The 6,354-nt window shown below is 34.2% G+C and overlaps 1 pseudogene; it reads right to left on the bottom strand.

Annotated features, from left to right (window-relative positions):
* Positions 1-3,678: 3,678 nt before the first annotated feature.
* On the bottom strand, positions 3,679-6,047 carry LOC148196424 (subtilisin-like protease SBT3 pseudogene; annotated as a pseudogene).
* Positions 6,048-6,354: the final 307 nt, after the last annotated feature.

The following is a 6,354-nucleotide window of genomic DNA, read 5'->3' as shown; positions in this document are numbered from 1 at the left end:
TATTATTATTATAATTAGTAATAAATATATTTAAATTAATATATTGAATTCAATAATATTAAATTAACGGTGTCATTACCATGTAAAAAATTATTATTAATTTAAAAGTAGATAAATTATTATTAATGACTAAATATGAAGCAATATCATAAATTAAATTAACTATTTAAAAAAACAATTTGTTTTTACTGATGAATTTAATTATAATAAATAAAAATAATAAAAGTTGATATATTATTACTACAATAATTAATGAAGGAAAATTATATCATTAAAACTATTATACTATCAGTTATAATATAATTTATAGTATTATATCAATTATAATATCATTAATAATGTTAATAATAATTCATTTATGAATAAACATATAATTTATGATTATCAGATTTTGAAATCGAAGGATTATTTATCAATTTTGAAATCTGATAAAAATAAATATTGAATTTTAAAATTTAGTGTGTGACATCCCAACTACATAATAACCACAATCATATAATATGGGCGTCAATATCCAAATAAAGAGAACAATTAGAGTATGACTTGTAATAAGTACGGAATTACAGTCATCCAAATATGAAGACAGAATTTTAAACTTAAACAGTTTAGAGTATTCAACACTTCAAGCGTTCAAATAGGAAATTCCTAAGTAGACTGCACTGCAGCATCAGTGTCCTCTAATTCTTGCTCCAAAGGTATCTCCTCAACAATTTCTGCTCCCATCCAAGTGGATGATCATCACAAAAGAAAACATACAAAAGCAACACACCACAAGAAGCAAGGGTAAGTTAGATAAACAAGCAATAATCATATAGTACAATCAATCGATGTCATCATGCTTCGTTACATATAAAAGAACAATTAAAGCATACCCTTTAAAACATGACTCAAACACTCAACAAGACTCATCCGGATTGGTATAACTGTCGAATTATTGGTCGTCTTTGCATTTGCATAGTTCAGCTGACCCTACCCAACACTATGCAAGGTAAATCCTCCAATCTGTCTATGTCTAAACTCTAAGACTATAGACGAGGACCTCCCTCTACTCTCACCACTCACACTGTTCTTCTCTATTTGAGCATGAACAGTGCTTTGAGTGTAGGGATAAACATACCAGTTCAAAGCTCCATACAGACAGAACAACATTAACACCCCGCACATCACTTTCAATCATCTCACCTTGAGATGTCCAGTTCACACTCAATTTCATCATTACAATTTGCAGTCATATTATTTCAAGCCACACAATTCAAATATATGGACATACATGACACTCTGTCAATCAAACAACATAACACTAAACCGAAAACCATCTCAAATAGACAACACTGTTATGTTATCTCCATCACACCACAAAACTCTACAATTTCTTGTAAAATAATACATCCCCACAAATAAAATTAATTTAATTAAGTACATAATATCATCATAAAATCTAAACTACCATTTAATTAACACTAAATAAATAAGTTTTCCAACATTAAAACTATTTACTTTATTTATTTTATACTTTTATAGTTTATTCAGTTTCTATATAGATTCTCGAAAACAAACTTCTTATTATATTATCCTAATTTCCCTTAACTTTTTATAATATAATATTTAATTATATTTCAAAAGATTTATATATAAAAACAGATATTGCACTTCTCTAAAATCCTTATATTAAATATATTATACGTCATCTATTTAAAATATCACAACACCGCTGTAACTCCATAACTAATATCATAAAATAATATTATAAGAATACCAATCAAATAACAATTATGATAACTTTATATAATATATTATTATATAGCATACAAAATCACAAAACTGAACTAAAACCAAAAGAATTCCTACAGCATACGCAACACTCCAACCTTTTCCATATTCAATTTTATTTCTAATTTCATTTAATCACACATGCCCCTCCCTTCTCTTTTAACAACTTACATCACTTCTACTTTGTGTAAACCTTAAAGGCCCCACACCACTTTCACTCATTAAGACCCTGGACGGCGCCCCAACCCCAAAATCCATTTCACCAATTTATTTCATGCACTTGATTATGTTAAGCATGCGAAACCATTTGGTTTCTCTCACCTCTGCACACAACACATTACATTACATAAAACATCAAACCCATTTTCCAGTGATCCAAGTTTTTCTTCCATCACCACAGTTTGATCACGTCCACATACTTTCCCAACTCTACTCTTCATGTACCCCACCCAACCTATAAGACCCATGGATTCTCTAAAGATTCTATGATCCCGCAAACGTCACAAAAACCAGATTCATGGCCATAAACACCCCAGACAAAGCACATACGTAACCAATATTTTTCAAAGAGAATTAAAACCATGAATATACTGAACAAGACAACAACCATTATCATAAGTGCTTAACATCCCTATCATATGACGCACGAAACATTCTTCAGATAAGCCAATGAAAACTAAACGAGACCAAAAGAAAGCCTAACCGAACTCTACAAGTAACAAAGATGTATTCATCACAACATACATGAAATCAATCGGAGATACATTAAACCATCCAACCAAACAAGCAGAGTTATCTCCCCTTACCTCAAAGTTGTATTACCAAGCTCACAAGGAAGCCTCTTTTTGGTATCTCACACACGCGAACTCAATCCAAACCCTACAAACCACCAAAGTGGTGACAGCAACAGCTCTTAGAGCTTGATTTGACAGAAACAGGAAAACGAAACCCCCTAGTAACATACAACCAGTAATGTTGCATGCTCTAGGTTCGAAGATAGTGAAAGAGAAGGGAAAAACGACTTACCGGTCCAAACGAAAATACGATCGGTTCAAAAGGAAGCCTTCGGTGTGATGAACGTCTGAGCACCTTCCAACCCAAGATTGAACGGTTCAGAGAGCTGGAAATTTAGAGAGAAGGCAGAGAAGAGTTTAGGACAAAGAGTCTTAGAGAGAGAAGAACTTAGAAAATGAAAAATCCTGAGGAGCCCTTTCTAAGGTTAGGTTGACTTTAGTCTGATGGGCCTGACTGCCCCACGTAGGACCCAATGACCTAAAATTAAATCAATGCTAATAATTTATCAATATAATCAAATTGCATTTGATCGAATATTTAAACAACTTTAATAAAATTTAAGAATATTTATTAAGTGTTGATTTTTTAAATAAATAATAAATGTTTCAATATTAAACATTATCATAGTAAATAATCAATATTTTTTCTTATTGTATTAAAATATTTTGTCTCTTTATTTTTTATTGAACCAACTATTTTTCCTAATATTATTAATTTAGAATTTGAATGTAATTGTGGGGACTATAGTCACCACCTTCATCTCCATCCAAGAGAGATAATCCCAAGATGATAAATAAAACCTTTCTATCTTGGTATTGTCTAAATCTATATGTAGAACAAGGCTTATCACTTGCAACACACCTTAGTAAGAACAAGGCTGTAATAAAACAAAGGAAAATGTTTTTTTAATAACTTTTTTTTTTACAACTTTTTTACAACAATCTAGTATGTGGTTGGTCTATTTCAAATATATAAACTAATAAAATAATAACACATAATATATTGTGAAAAAGTTATTAAAAAAAAGTTGTTTACTGTCCATCAAATTTTATGCTGAAAAACATTAGAAAGATTGTTGACAAATTTTTCAGACAAACATGTCAAAGTTTTCAGACAAACATTAGGATTCCTAGGTAGGAGTGATGGCTAATCAAGAACATTTGTATATTTTTCACTTTAAGCATATGAAATCATTTCTCGATTACAAAATTAATGTATATGGAAATTATTGTTGAGATGGTGGATAGGTGATCACAATAGGACTCCTCACAACATGTTTCACGTCAGTCCAAGTGACGTACCCGAAACCCTCCCTCTTTGGACCTTCAATTCTTAACTTGTAATTTAGCTTCTGGTTCTTCTCCTTGAACACCAACTTGCTTGGGGTGATGCTAACATTGAACCCTTTGATTGGTGTAACCCTAGCAGTATAGATTGTTTGTCCCTCCCCAACATTGGTCACTGTTCTAAAAAATTCCCAAGTTCCCATAGACTGTTTAGAAGAACCATTTTCACTGAACAAAGCAATGAAAGAAGGGTAGTTAAGATCCAAGGAAGGTTTGGAACAATTGTAGGAAGAGGATCTTGTGATGGTTTTGATGTGTTGTTGAGTTAAGTTCATTGCGCAGAGAAGATTGACGTAATCCTGAGCACCCGCATCGTAAACAAGTCCAGGGTCTAGGGCTTTGTTGGGGTTGACATGACCAGCTCCCATGACTAAAGGAGATGCTGGTTTGTCTCCGTCACCAATGTCTTTAATGGGTTCCTTATTGTTGTCGAATATATCCGATGTTGTCATGATGGCTGACCTAATAGCTGCAGGGCTCCAATCACGATGTGCTCCTTTTAACAATGCTGCCACACCTGCCATATGAGGGCATGCCATAGATGTTCCAGATAAAAGATTGAAGTTACTATAAAGGGGTATTGATCCAGGACTGGACACTGGAAGATTTTCAGGCCATGCAGCTAAGATTGATGTACCAGGAGCGGTGATATCTGGTTTCAACACAAAGGGGCAACTAATTGATGGCCCTCTAGAACTGTAACGATCCACTCTCGGTGCAGGTTTAATACCTAATGTTGTTATCTGAAAAGACATGCTTGCTTTCGCATCAGAGTTACTCTTGATGTATGCTTTGATCGTTTCTCCATTTCTTGGGTTTACAACGACGCCTACAAGACCAAGCTCATTAACAGTTGCAACATCGTTGAAAGTTGAAATGAACACTGATGCTAAAACATTTGAAGCCTTTATATTACACAAGATTTGGAAGATTTGCATCCATAACCTCACACACCACAATCTTGTTACGTGCTTTGACTAGTTCCGTGAAATTGTCACATGAACCGGAAAAAACAATAGGAACTTGGTGTGCTGAGAAGTTTCCTAATAGATAAGTTGATAAACCGAATAGTTTGACACCATTGCCAAGGGTAAGAGACGCCTGAATTTGACGATCCAAAGTGCCAGCAGCCACGTTTATGACCCATGGTATTCCATTGTGCAGAGTTTCACGTTTAGGCCCTGAATTCCCTGCCGACGTGGACACAAAAATGCCTCTATCCATGGCTGCAAATGTTGCTATAGCCATAGGGTCTTCGAACAAAGTCAAAACATTATAGCCAAGTGAAAGGGAAAGAATATCAACCCCATCTGATATTGCAGCATCAACTGCAGCTATCAAATCAGATGCGTAAAGCATTTCACCCCACAAGACCTTGTAAATGGCTACTCTTGCCCTTGGAGCAACTCCTTTCGCTGATCCATTGACATTTCCAAAGAATGATGCATTAACAACTTGGCTTCCAACTGCCGTGGAAGATGTGTGAGTTCCATGGCCATCTGTGTCCCTAGTTGAGTGCACAATTTTGGCCGATTTGGAATTCTTGGCAAGAAACCCTTTGTTAAAGAAGCGAGCTCCAATGAGTTTCTTGTTGCATTTGATAGTACTTTCACATTTGCCATACCATCGTGAAGGAAGCTTATCAGGCATCCCTTTATCGTTGAAGCTTTCACTTTCTGGCCATACTCCAGTGTCCACCAAACCAACAATGACATCTTCACCAAATTTCGCAGCAGGCCAAGCTCCTGTGTTGGGATTAAGGCCAAGGAATTCCGGTGAGTGTGTTGTGTCAAGCTTGGTCGGCAAATCTGGTGTGGAAGAAACGTAGCCCGGGGAGGTTTTGAGAGCTTCAATTTCCTGTGGTGACAAATTTGCAGTAAAACCATTCATGGCGTTGGTGTAGGTGTAAATCAGTTTAGAAGAAGCAATGTCAAGATTGTCATCATTGAAGGTATGAGCATTATCCAATACAGAGGAAAGAGTGGACAAATACCAAGCATGGTGGGTGGAAAATGCTTTCGGCATGGCTAATTTGTCCATGTGGATGATATAGTTATCAGATTGAGCCATGCTATAGACGAGGTTAAGGATAACGATGCAGGAAAAGCATAGAACAAAACGAGTCATGGTAGCCATGATCGAAGGCTATTTTGAGTACGATTGATCAAGATTGTGATTTAAATAAGAAAAATATTTTATGTATACTGAAAATATTAATTAACATTTATATATAATTAATGAGGCAAACATAAAAAATATTAATTAAAATTTAATATATGTTTAAAAAGGAAAGAAACTATCAATTAAAATATAATATATGCTTAAATAGGAAAGAAAATATCACTTAATATTTAATATATATGCTTGAAGACGAAAACAAAAATATTACGTTTAAAGAGGAAAATAAAACAAAAATCATAAATTTATAAATTATATATTTTGT

Source organism: Vigna umbellata, chromosome 7 (assembly GCF_029865625.1).
Source record: "Vigna umbellata cultivar VRB3 chromosome 7, Vumbellata_1.0, whole genome shotgun sequence".
Taxonomy (NCBI): Eukaryota; Viridiplantae; Streptophyta; class Magnoliopsida; order Fabales; family Fabaceae; genus Vigna; species Vigna umbellata.
Note: the sequence above shows the minus strand (reverse complement) of the source record. Positions and strands in the feature narration are given on the sequence as shown.